Raw genomic sequence first — 13,399 nt, forward strand, 5'->3', positions numbered from 1 at the left:
CCTCCCGGCCCCGCGCCTCACTCCTGGGCGCTCCGGGTCGCCTCCCCCTTCCGCGCCCGACACGCCGCCGCCATCTTGTTTACCGCCCTGCGCCGCGCCGCCGTCGCACGCCCCGTCGCGGGACACGCCCCCACGCGGCGCGGATGTGCACCGCAGTTGGCTGCAACAGCTGGCACCTCCCCTTTGGCTCGCCCCCGCCGCTGCCGATGATTGGGCCGTTTGGATCCGGGTGGGCGCCCGAGCGGGGATTGGTCCAGTCTGGGCTCCGCCCAGGGGCGGAGACGAAGCTCTCATTGGTCCATCGCGGCGCCCGTCACGGAGAAGGGGGACGGGAAGCGGGCGCGGGGAGGGCGAGGCTGCTACCCTCGGTGGGGTTTGGGGCCAAAGTCGGAGGTCACGGCTATTAACGGCCTATGTGAAGTGGATGCGGGGTAGTGGGAAGTTTCGGAGTCATGGAGGGGGCAAGGGCCTCACACCGGCCAGGTCCCTTCCCCGAATCCCTCTTTGGGCGGGGTCAAAGGTCAAAAAGTAACCCAAAGTGGCTAATTCCGTGCAAGAAGACGTTATCAAGCGCCAGTAGGGCCAGAGAGGAGGAGACGCGCACAGAACTGGCCCAGCCCTGGAGGAACTCCGGGGGAGAACTCGGAGCGCAGCTGGCATCGTGTCAGCAAAGCGCTTTCGCTGGAAAACACGAAAAGCTGCCAAACTATGGCTTGATAAGGTTGAGATCGCCCCTTACCGTGGCCCGTCGGTGCTTTCTCCTTCACTCTTTTTTAAGTTCTGAGACAAGGTTGCTCAGGTTGAGCTCGAATTTGGGACCCTCCTCCCTCAGGCTCCTGAGTAAAAGGGATAACAGGTGGACACCTCGACCGGGCTGCTCACTCTGCGTTATTGTGCTGGGACAACCGGTATCCTATCTTGGAGGTTCTGAGGGCCGGCAGTCTCTCTGCCTCCCTCTTCTCATCTGTAAAATAGGACCATGAGCCAGATTTTTGGGGGTGTTCGGGGATTCTTGTTGTATTTGGGGGTTCATTTGTTTTGTGCTGGGAACTGAACCCTGAGCTTCATGCATGCTATGCACACTGCACATATTTCACCGTTGAGCTCCATCCTCAGCCCCTTGGGGTGGTTTTTTTTTTTTCTACTGGGGTGAAACCCAGAGCCTCCTACAAGTTAATCGAGTCCTCTATCAATGAGCTACATCCCCAGCACTTTTCATTTTGAGGCATAGGGCTAGGGAGATAGTACAGCGGCACATCATCTGCCTGGCAAGCACAAGGTCCTGAGTTCGATTCCCAGTACCGAAGAGAAGACGTACTGTCATTTTGAGCCGTAGTCCCATGCTGGCGTTGAATTTTCGAACCCTTCCTGCCTCAGCCTCCTGAGTAGCTGAAGTTACAGGCATGCACCATTGAGCCTGGTGATTTTGGGTGTTTGTGAGAGAAGCCACCTCAAGCAGCTTTCCCATTAAACACTTGAATTTGGCCTTCTCAGATTAATCAGGATGCATCAGTTTTTGTTTTTGTTTTTGTTTTTTGTCTTTTTGAGACAGGGTCTCGCTATGCAGTTCAGGCTGGCCTTGAACTCACTTTGTAGCCCAGGCTGGCCTCGAACTCACAAGAATCCTCCTGCCTCAGCCTCCCAGTGCTGGGATTACAGGCGTGCGCCACCACTTCTGGTTTCAGTTTTTGTTTTGTTTTGTTTGTTTTTGTTTTTTTGGTTTTTTTCTTAGGTAATGAGAACTGAACTCAAGACCTTGTGCTTGCCAGGCAGGTGCTCATGCCACTGAGCTATGTCCCTGGCCCTCAGTTCTTGTTTTTGCAGTGCTGAGGATGGAACCAAGGGCCTTTGCACTGAGCATCCCCAGCCCAATTTTTCTTTTTATTTTGAGACAGGGCCTCCAAGTCATTAAGTTGCCTAGGCTGGACTCAAACTTGCAGTTCTGTCTCAGTCTCCCAGAGTGCCGAGATGACAGGCCTGTGCCTCCAGGCCCAGAAGACTTGCGCTTTAATGTGTTCAGTAAAACACCTGTCGAGCTTGGTGTAGCAGCACAAGTCTATCATCCCAGCACTTGGGAGGCTGAGGCAGGAGGATCACAAGTTCAAGGCTAGCCTGAGCTATGTAGTAAGACCCTGTCTCAAAAAAAAAAAAGCACAGGTTGGTCACAGAGGTGCGGGCAGGCTGTGTGTGGACTTCTATGGCCACTAGGGGGAGCACGCGGAGCGCAGTGAAGGCACGAGGGTCTGGGGACCACAGTGACCCCCCACATACACACACCCTAACCCCACACGCTGACCTTGGCAGCGAGACACTTGGGGTTGACACACTTTGCTGGACTTTGTCATATTGTTACAGATGGAGCAGCAATCCCAGAGCGCACACATTCTTGTCACCATCTGTCACCCCCTGTGCACTGAGGACACTGGGGCAGGGTCCCTCTCTGTGGCAGGCGTTCCTGGGTGCTACAAGGTGCTGAGCAGCTTCGATGGCCTCCACCTACTCCATGCTAGGAGCTCCCCCAGTCCTGACAATCATATATATCCCTAAAAGTCCAAGAGTTCCAAGAGGGCAGAGTTGCCCCTCATATGAGAGACCCTCAGTGAGAAATTTACATTGCAGTTGTTTTGTTTTGTTTTTTTGGTACTGGGAATCTAACTCAGGACCTTGCACTTGTCAGGCAGGTGCTGTGCCACTGAGCTACATCCTAGCCCTTGTTTTGTTTTGTTTGGTTCAAGACAGGGTCTCTATGTAGTTTAAGCTGGTCTGGAACTTGTGCTCCTCCTGCCTCAACCTACAAAATGCTGGAATGATAGGTGTGCGCCACCACTCCTGGCTGCATGTCTAATTTTTTTTTTTTTTTGTCTTTTCGAGACAGGGTCTCACTATGCAGTTCAGGCTGGCCTTGAGCTCACTTTGTAGCCCAGGCTGGTCTTGAACTCGCAATGATCCTCCTGCCTCAGCCTCCCAAGGGCTGGGATTACAGGCGTGCACCACCACGCCTGGCTGCCATGTCACTTTATATGCATCCTTTTCTTCACTCTTCAAGGTCTACCCAAAACACATAAAATCTTTGTTCTCATAACTTGTCTCTTTTTTCAACCCCATGCACCCAGAAGTCTACTTCCTATCTGTGGAGTCATCTGCCCTGGGCATTTCCTGTCCATGGAGCCCATACTGTGCATGCTCTGTGTCTGGTGTCTCTCACTGAGCACGGCCTCCTCAAGGTCCCTCCATGCTGTGGCAAGTGTCATAGCTTTACTCCTTTTCCTGGTTGAGTAATATTCCAGTGTTGGGACAGACCTTGCTCCATGTCCCTCTGTCCATCTATGGATAGTTGAGTTGATTCCAACCTCTGGCTGCTGTGAATGTGTATACATTTTTGTGTGAACACATTTTTGTATGGATGTACATTTTCATTTCTTTGGGGTAGGTGTCAAGGAGTGGAATTACTGGGTCTTTGGAGCTGGCAGGCTGAATTTTGTTTTGTTTTTTGTTTTTGTTTTGTGGTACTGTTTTGTGGTACCAGGCCTTCCCACTGAGTTACATCCCCAGCCCTTTTTAAAAAGAAAATTATTTTTTGAGACAGATACTAAATTGCCCAGGCTGGTGCTGAACTTTTGATCCTCCTGCTTCACCCTCCAAGAATGCTGGGATTATTGTGGGCCACTGTGGCCAGCTCACCATGCTGTTAATCTTCACTGATGCACTCTGGGTATTCTTTCAACTTTTAAATTTTGAAGCCGGGCATAGTGGCACACAAGTGTAATTCCAGCACTCGGGAGGTTGAAGCAGGAGGATTGTTGTGAGTTTGAGACCAGCCTGGGCTACAAAGTGAGCTCAAGACCAGCCTGAACTGCACAGAGAGACCCTGTCTCAAAAAGACAATCAATCAATCAATTTTGAAACAAGGGAGTATGTTACTCACTCGAAAACTTGAATTAGGACAAAGAAAGAGAGTGGCAAATTCTGGTCTATGGAACTCTGTGATGCCAGCACTTGAGAAGCTGAGGCAGGAGGATCACCTGGATTTTGAGGCCAGTCTGGGCTACTTAGTGATATCCTATCTCAAAAAACAAAAACCAAGCAAATTAAAACGAAAGAAAGAGTATAGATTGTGGGAAACAAAACAACTGATTTTCATGAAAACCAAACCACAGGGAAAAAATTAGAAAGAATTGGGGTGGGGAGGGTGAGCTGAGAGATGAAAAGGCACACAAATGACACATCCAACATTCACAGGGTGTGAACCTTACCTGAACCCATGGGGTAGCGCAAACAGCTGTACACAATATATGTGATAGCCTGGAAGACGCAGACTCCACTGGGCAGTCCCCGTGATATTTAGGAACCATCGTTAAAGTGCTCAGGGGCAAGAAAGGTACGATCATGTGTAAAACAGAAAGCAGGGGATGCAGCTCAGTGGTGAGCTCTTGCCTAGCATGCACCATGCCCTGGTTTCCATCTCCAGCAAGCACGTCACAAATCAATAAAAGGTGGATGTATGCCAGTTGTGGTGACACATGTCTGTAATCCCAATACTGGGGAGGCTGAGGCAGGAGGATTTTTTTTGGGGGGGGGTCTTTTTGAGACAGGGTTTTGCTATGCAGTTCAGGCTGGCCTTAAGCTCACTTTGTAGCCCAGCCTGGCCTCGAACTCACAACGATCCAGGAGGATTTCTTCGAGTTCAAGGCCAGCTTGGGATATAAAGTGAGTTCAAAGCCAACTTGAACTGCACAGTGAAGCCTTGTCTCAAGAAAAAAAAATAATAAAATAAAAACAAAAAACAATGGATGTGGTGATGCATACCGGTGCTCCCAGCAACCAGGAGAATGTCTGCCATGAGTTCACAGCCAGGCTGGGCTACATAGTAAGTTCAAGCCCAGCCTGGAATACATAGCAAGACCCTGTCTCTTAACGCCTCTACCCTATTAAAAAAATGGAAAGAGCCCAAATCCCAAATGCCTATCCACAGGGACCGAAAAATGGCTAAACTAAATGTGGTTCATTCGTACAATAGAATATTACTTAGCTATGAAAAAGAACGAGGCTCTGACACACATTATCACATGGACAGACCTTGAGGCCAGGCTGCTCAGGGAGCTGAGCCAGACTCGGAAGGACATGCACTGCAGGGTCCCGCTCCCAGGAGGGCCCAGCGTCGTCAGAGCCACGTAGACAGGGAGGCGGGTGGGGCTGGACTGGGGTGGGGATGGGAGTCAGCGTTTCCTGGGGACGGAGGCTCAGCTGGGGGAGACAGAAGTGGACGATGGGAGCAGTGCACAGCCACCAGGCGAGACGCACTAAATACCACTGAAGTGGGTACTCAAAATAGCTACATACATGAAATTCAGTGTCTACTAATAAATTACTATTTTGCTTCTTTGAGATAGGCTCTAGCTATATAGTCTAGGCTGGGCTCAGACTTGTAACCCTCCTGCCTCAGTCTCCCAGGGTGCTGGGACTACTGATGTGCACCACCATACTTTGCTCCTATGATTTTTTAAAAACTTTTTTACTTTCCTTGCTTGTTCTCACCTGCTGACTTCCTTTCTTCCTCTTCTTCTTCCCCTTCTTCCCCTCCTTCCCCTCCTTCCCCTCTTTCTCCTTCTTCTCCTTTTCTTCAGTGCTGGCAATGGAACCCAGGGCTTTGTGCATACTAGGCAAGTACTTAACCACTGAGCGACACCCCCAGCCCTCACACTTCCGTCTATACAGTCTGTACCCAATAATATGATTACACACAGCCATGTGATCCCAGCCTGGCCAATCAGGACGTTCCATTAGTTAGCCACAGTAATTGGCTCAATAAGTGCATGTGACCCAGGTTGGGCCAGTGAGAATCTTCCCTGGGCCTCACTCTGTTAGAGTTTATAAGCTGAAGTGGGACTGAAGTTTGGGGCTGGAACATCATCTTTATCCCCATAAAGGGGAAACCCATTAGAGAAAAAAAACAAGGGAGAACAGCAGAGCTAGAGAATAAAGAGGTGGGCAAATCCTTGGGACTTTGAGGGTACTGGGTCCAGCCAAGCCTGAAACTAGCTAAACCACTAGGACTCACTCAAAAGCAATTGCGACCCACAAGGGACAGCTGGCAATGTCACAAGCTACATGTTGGTCATTATGAGTGGGTAGAGGGAGCTATAGACCTTGAGGAGGTAGAAAGCTAGGCACAGTAGCACAGGTTTGGAATCTAAGCATCAGGGAGGCTAAAGCAGGCGGCTCACAAGCTGGAGCCCAGTTGGAACAGCTTAGCAAGTTATGGAGACACCAGTCAAAAAACAAAAACAGAAGGAGGTAGAGGCTAGAGACACTGCTCCACATTCTGCAGCACTCAGGACACTGACCTGAGTCAGCCTAAAATGTCCACAATGCTTAGTTGAGAGGCTGAGGCAGGAGGATTGCCGCAAGTTAGAGGCCAGCTTGGGCTACATAGTGAGCTCAAAACCACTCTGAACTGCATAGTGACCCTGTCTCAAAAAAAAAAAAAGAAAGAAAAAAATCTCCACAGTGCTGAGGAAAAGAGATTCTGAGTTTGATCCCTTCCTAGGCTTTTTAGTTCCAGGAATAAAAAGTCAGTTTAAGTTCCTGTTACTAGCAACCAGCAGTCTAACCAATACAGAGGACAGGCACCCAAGAGGCTGAGGCAAGGGGGTCACTGTGGGTTTGAGGCCAGCCTGGACAACATAGAGAGAACTTGTCTCAGAAAAACAAAGCAAAAATGGGGGACAAGACATAGCTGGGGTACTTCGAGATACAGAAGCTGGTTCCTGCAGGAGTCTACACTGGGCTTTCCGGGAGCCATGCCCGTGTGGGATAGTGGGAATCAGAATGGAAACTTTATTTTATTTTTATTTTTTGCACTGCTGGGGATGGAACCCAGGGTCTTGCAAATGCTAGGCAAGCACTCAGCAGTGAGCTACAACCCAGGCCCTTTGTGTGTTTATTTCTGCAGCACTGAGGATTGAGCCCAGGGCCATTGCACTGAGCTACTACATTCCTTGGCCCTTTACAAAAATTTTAAAATTTTGAGAGAAGGTCTTGATAATTTTCTCAGAATGGTCTTGAAGTTTTTATCCTCCTTCCACAGTTTCCAGCGTGCTGGGACTCCAGACATGTGCTGCCATGCCTGGCCCAATTAATCATTTTATCTTTTTTTTTAGACAGGGTCTTGAACTCGTGGTGATCTTTCTGCCCCAGCCTTCCAAGTGCTGGGATTACAGGCATGTGCAAACTCGCCCAGCTCAAATTCGTCTTTCCTTTTTTTTTTTTTTTTTTGGTCTTTTTGAGACAGGGTCTCACTATGCAGTTCAGGCTGGCCTTGAGCTCACTTTGTAGCCCAGGCTGACCTCGAATTCGCAATGATCCTCCTGCCTCAGCCTCCTAGGTGCTGGGATTAGAGACCATGCTCAGCAAAATTCATCATTTTAAAGTGAACACTTTAGTGTCATTTGCTATTATTCACAATATGCAACCACCATTATCTGAAATCCCAGTGGATGCCCATGAGTGGTCACCTGTCCCCTCCCTACTCCCTACAGTCACCAGTCCACTTCCCGTCTCTGGATCTATCTGTCCTGGGCGTTTCCTGTCCATGTAGCCCACCCTGTGTGCCCTTCTGTGTCTGGTGTCTCTCATTGAGCATGGTATCCTCAAGGTCCTTCAGAGCTGTGTCGAGTGTCACAACCTCCCTCTTTTTTCCTGGCTGAGTAGTATTCCAGTGTGTGGACAGACCTCAGAGTATGTATTTGTCACTGATGGACAGTTGGCTTGTTTGTTTTGTTTTGTTTTGTTTTGTTTTTTGTCTTTTTGAGACAGGGTCTCACTATGCAGTTCAGGCTGTCCTTGAGCTCACTTTGTAGCCTAGGCTGGCTTCAAACTCGCAGTGATCCTCGTGCCTCAGCCTCCCGAGTGCTGGGATTACAGGGGTGAGCCACCATGTCTGGCTATTTTTAACTTTTCACTGTTGTTAATTGTAGTACTATGATTTCTCTTTCAGTTTAAAGTCTTCACCATATTCCAAACCCTACTCCAACTGCCTAACACACATTGGTACTTCGAAAAGTCTTGCGAAAACCCTCTGAGAGGTACTGTGATTATCTTTACTTTTTTCTCCTTTTCCTCCCCTGCTTTTTCTTATTCTGTAGTATTGGGGGTTGAACTCAGGACCTTTACAGTGAACTCCATCCCAGCCATTTTTTGTTTTTCTTTTGAGATAGGGTCTGGTTGAACGATGAAGTTGCCCAGGTTGGGCTGGAACATATCGACCAGCTTCAGCCTCCTAGAAGGCTGTGGTGACAGTGCATCACTGTGCCTAGCAATTATCCTCATCTTATGGATGGGCCTGGGGTCATATAGCTGTGGATGGAAGACATGGGATTTGAACCCTGGAAGTCTTAATTCTTGCTTTCCTCTGCTAACCTCTCCTGCAGCGGCAGGGACAGGCAATGACCAGCAGGGGGAGAAACTTGGTCCTTGCCCCTGGGTCGCCAGCCTGGGGAAGTCCAGTTCTTCCCGCGCCCTGTGGGACTCCCTAGGAGCCAGGCCCAGAGCTGGCAGTGGAGGCCTAAGGTTCTGCAAATGCAGCTCTCGAGCCATTGAGCCCTTGGTTCTAGAATGAGTCACTAGGACCAGTCTTTGGAATCTCCCTGGGGCTGGGTGGCGCCCATCCTAGGTGCCCATCTAGAAAGTCCCAGGGTGGCCACACGTGCAGCAAGGGGACCCTGGTGGGTGCAGCCGTGGCTCGCCTGCCTCCTGGGACCTTTCCCCATACTTTTTTACAATTTTGAGAGGCTGGGCATGGTGGTGCACGCCTGTAATCCCAGCGCTTGGGAGGCTGAGGCAGGAGGATTGTTTTGAGTTCAAGACCAGCCTGGGCTACAAAGTGAGTTCAAGGCCAACCTGAACTGCATAGTGAGACCTTGTCTCAAAAAGGCAAATAATAATAATAATGATAATAATAAATAAAAAATAAAATTTTAGACAGGGTCTTCTTAAATCTCTAAATTCCCCGGGCTGGACTGGAACTTGGGATCCTCCTGCCTCAGCCTCCCAGAATCCTGGGATGACAGGCACTTACCACCACACTGGGAGTTTTGCTCCCAACTTGATGCGAATCAGCACCAGGCTGCTCTGGTGATGATTTTGGGGGCCGGGAACATACTTGGGATATGGTGCAATCTCTGCCCTGCAGCACAACCTGCTCTGTTCTGCATATGCTCCTCCTTGGCTTCCGTTCCCATTGCTTTGCCCCCTCCCAAACTGTACCGCCTCAGTTCTCTGGAGCCTGCCACAGCTCCCTATTGCCCTGGGGACGGAGCCACACCACTTGGCCAGGTGTTCACCACCATTTGACCTGGGGCTGGGTGCAGAGTAGGAGGAGAGGGGTCACCCTGAGGTCCTTACCCTCCCCCACATGTCCTCAGTCCCAGCCTGGCTCACTCTCAGCCCTTGATGGAAGACCCTCCAAGTTCACCTCCTTTTTTCCAACTTAGGGGCAGCAGCTCAGCCTCTCTGGTTTAGTTCTTGTCCCCAGATGAACCTGACTCCAAATGCCACCTCTGTGCCCCACCCCATCCAGCACAGGATGGCAGACAAGTGGCCGCTGGTTCCACCTGACTGTGCCACCCTGTTGCTCTGTAACCTTCCATGGCTCCCAATTGCCCAGGGTGGGACCCCACTGTACCACTGTCCCCTTTCCCAGTCCCAAGACCAAAGATCCTCATAGGCCCTGCACACACCCCTGGCTGTGTCCCTGACCCATGGGGGTTTTATGTGTGCCCAGAGCAGGGGTGGAAGGCCCAGCCCTGCAGATTTAAACTCGTCCAGCGGGTTCAAGGCTAGACTCCCTGACGTCGTCCTGGCACTGACACAGCCCGGAGCCTAGCAGCTGCTGGATCAAGGAGGGAGCCTCAGGCAAACACAGCACTGGGGCCAATTCAGCCAAGGATCCCGGAGCCAGCCAGGTGGGCTTGGGCGGGAGCGTGGGACTCACAGTGGAGGGTCGCTTGGGGAGGAAGCAGGGAGAGATGCAGATACAGACAGAGAGACGGAGACAGAGAGACCTGAGAGCCAGAGAGTGAGAGAGGAAGAGATTAGGGGTCATAGCGCATGCCTGTCATTCCAGCACTCAGGAAGCTGAGGCAAGAGGATCACCATGAGTTTGAGACCAGCCTGAGCTATATAAGGAGTTCACAGACAGCCTGAACTACATAAGAGACCCTGTCTCAAAAGCAAAAGCAGAGAGAGAGAGAAAAGAAAAAATAGAAACACACACAGAGACACAGAAAGAGACAGCCAGCCAGAGACATAAACAGACAGAGAGGGGCTGGGGATTTAGCTCAGCGGCAAAAGCGCCTGCCTGGCAAGCGCAAGGTCGTGAGTTCGGTTCCCGGTACCGGAGAAAAACCAAAAAAAAAAAAAAAAAAAAAAAAAAAAAAAAAAACACAAAACCAAAACAGACAGAGAGACAGAGATAGCGATAGGGAGAGACATAGAGACAGAGACAGAGAACAGAGATAGAGAGCCAGCCAGAGGCGGAGGATGCTGGAAAACAAAGAGCAGCAGAGACCCACAGAGAAAGAGATAGTGAGCAATGGAGGGAACCGGGGGAGGGGCGGGCATACCAGCGCATAGCTGCTCCTGCCTCGGTTTCCCCCGCGCGTGCCAGGCAGGCACAGGGGGCGGGCCAGGCCCTGGCTGAGAGGAAGCAGGCATGGAAAGCAGAAGTGGCCATGGGTGGCGGGAGGGAGGGGCCCCGCGGCCGGCTGGGATGGCCGGGACTTTCCAGGTCGAGGAGAAACAGGAAATGACTCCTGTCCCGCCGCTCCCACTGGGCTGGGCCCGGCGAGGGGCACCTGCCCCTCCTCACCTGCCCAGGACTGGAGCCGCTGCTCCCCCCACACCGTCCCCCTCTCCCTGCACCCACCCGTCTCCTTACCACCAGCTGGGCAGAAAAGGGAGTGAAGCTGAGGCGGGGAGCATGTGCTCCAGTGTGGGCAGGCTGAGGGCCTGAGAATCTCCTTATCAACAGCCTTCGGGTTTTGCTGGAGTTTTCCACCATTTGAAATATTTAAGAAAGACCAGTTGTGGTGGCCCACGCCTGTAGTCCCAGCACTCTGGGGAGGCTGAGGCAGGAGGATTGTTGCGAGTTCAAGACCAGCCTGGGTTACAAAGTGAGCTCAAGGCCAGCCTGAACTGCATAGCGAGACCCTGTCTCAAAAAGAAAAAAAAAAGAATCTGAATAACCCAGCTGGTAGCTACTGTCACTACTCCTGTTTTCATTTTATAAAAGGGGGCAATGCATACACAGAGAGGTTATCTAACTTCCCCAGGGTCACACAGCAAGAGGCAGCACCACACCCAGAGCTCCAGAGCTGGGTCCCTGGTCTTCTCCAAGGCCAACTCTTCGATTCCTTGGAAATCCCCTAATGTGACTAATTCCCTAGATGTCCTGGGTCTCTGCACATTCCTGCTTGCTGAGCCAGCTCGACCCAGCCTGGCCCCAGCAAACTGCCCCATTTCAGGCAGAAGGAGCCAAGACAGCTGCTCAGTTTGCTGAGGCAGACATGGCACAGGCCGAATCCATGTCTTTTTCAGGCTTCACTGGTGACCTTTGAGTGGCCACAGACCATTTCTGCGTCTTGGTTTCCTTGCCTGTGGAAGGCAGGTAATACCAGTCCCTCTCTCAGGGCTTCCATGTGACTCCAGCCCAATGCCTGGGCAGAGGACCCCAGAGCAGTCGCCTTGTCACTGGCTTCTTTTAAAATTTTTTTTTCTTTCTCTTTTCTTTTTTCGTCCTTATTTTTTTGTTTTCAATGCTGGGACATAGCCCAGGGTCCCCCACATGCTAGGCAAGTGCTCATCAATGAGCTCCATCCCCGACCCTTTTAGGATTTTAGGGTAGACCCTTTCATGTTGAAGCAGGTGCTCACTAAGTTGCTTAAATTGGCTTTAAACTTGAGATCCTTCAGCTTCAGCCCCCTGAGCAGCTGAGAAGACTGGCATGGGCCTCTGTCTGGTACTTTTAAAATTCTGCGTTAAGGCCAGGCATGGTGGCGCACGCCTGTAATCCCAGAACTCGGAAGGCTGAGGCAGGAGGATTGTTTTGAGTTTGAGACCAGCCTGGGCTACAAAGTGAGCTCAAGGCCAGCCTGAACTGCATAGGAAGACCCTGTCTCAAAAAGACAAATAACAAAACAAAACAGAACAATTTGCATTAAGGTCCCTGTGTTTTCATTTTTCACAGGGCCACATGGGTCCTGTGTGGGAGAAAATGAGAAAGAGGGACCGGGCATCATCCACCCTTCACGCCAGCTTATCCACCCTCTGAATCTGAGTGTCTGGTGCTCTATGTGACTACTGTGCATAAACTTTGTTTTTTGTTTTGGTTTTGTGGTACTGGGAATCAGGACCTTGTGCTTGCTTGTTTTTGTGGTACTGGAACTCAGGACCTTGTGCTTGCTAGGCTGGCGCTTGTGCCGCTGAGCTATATCCCCTGCCCTGTGCATTAAGTTTGGAAGAGGGTTTCAGCATAGCATGCATGAGGCCCTGTGTTGGATTAGTGATCCCCCCTCAAAAAAAAAAAAAAAAGAAAATTAAGAAAAAGTAAAATAACTTCACAGTCAAGATTGTAACCCAAATTTCCCAAAATAGCATCTCAAAGTGCAGCTTGCTCTGGATAAATCATTTTTCCTCTTTGGCCCTCAGTTCACCCATCTGTCCCTTTTCCTTTCATGTCGGGTTACAGGAAACCTTTAGCTAAATTCTGTTTGCTGGTTCCATGTCAAACCAGGTCCTTTTTTTTTTTTTTTTTTTCCGGTACCGGGAATTGAACTCTCAACCTTGTGCTTGCCAGGCAGGTGCTGTGCCACTGAGCTAAATTCCCAGCCCTCAGACCAGGTCTTTAAACAGCTTTTACTTTGCCTGGATTACTGTTCCTATCGCTATCTGGCAAACTCCTAGTTGAATTTCAAAACCCCAGCTTCAGTATGCTCTCTACCATGCAGCCATCTATGAGGCGCTATGCAGAGACTTCATGCCTCCTCAGGCTCTAGGCCTTATGGTGCCTGTGGGAGTGCCTGGTCCTGGCTCGCTCTCTCGGGGCAGACCAGAGAACTGAGCTCTCTCTGGGCTGCAACTTTGCTTAGGCTGAGGCCTGTCAGAGAGGCATAGCTCCAAGTTTGCTGAATGAAAAAAACGTGGTCATAGATAAGCAAACTCCAACTCTGAGGTTGGAATGGGGTCAGAAGGTGTCTGCTGATATTGAGTTGGGTCCAGGTGACTGTGTAGTCATCTCTGACACCAGGCTGGAAAGAAGGTGTCTGCACAGGCCTGGCCCACCAGCTCCAGGCTGGCCTTAAACTTGAGATCCTCCTGCCTCAGCTTCCTGAGTAGCTGGATT

The 13,399-nt window shown here is 50.6% G+C and overlaps 2 protein-coding genes across 2 annotated transcripts in view; one reads left to right on the forward strand and one right to left on the reverse strand.

The window, feature by feature from the left end:
• Positions 1 to 100, reverse strand: part of Stk11 (serine/threonine kinase 11) — a gene marked incomplete in the record, with an annotated part of 21,214 nt that extends 21,114 nt beyond the window's left edge. The window contains 1 exon segment of the mRNA XM_005405988.2: positions 1 to 100.
• Positions 101 to 9,881: 9,781 nt separating this feature from the next.
• The window catches only part of Sbno2 (strawberry notch homolog 2 (Drosophila)), a gene marked incomplete at its 3' end in the record, with an annotated part of 61,627 nt that continues 58,109 nt past the window's right edge, over positions 9,882 to 13,399 (forward strand). The window contains 1 exon segment of the mRNA XM_013505095.1: positions 9,882 to 9,962.

This window comes from Chinchilla lanigera, unplaced genomic scaffold (genome assembly GCF_000276665.1).
Source record: "Chinchilla lanigera isolate Chin_1 unplaced genomic scaffold, ChiLan1.0 scaffold00094, whole genome shotgun sequence".
NCBI lineage: Eukaryota > Metazoa > Chordata > Mammalia > Rodentia > Chinchillidae > Chinchilla > Chinchilla lanigera.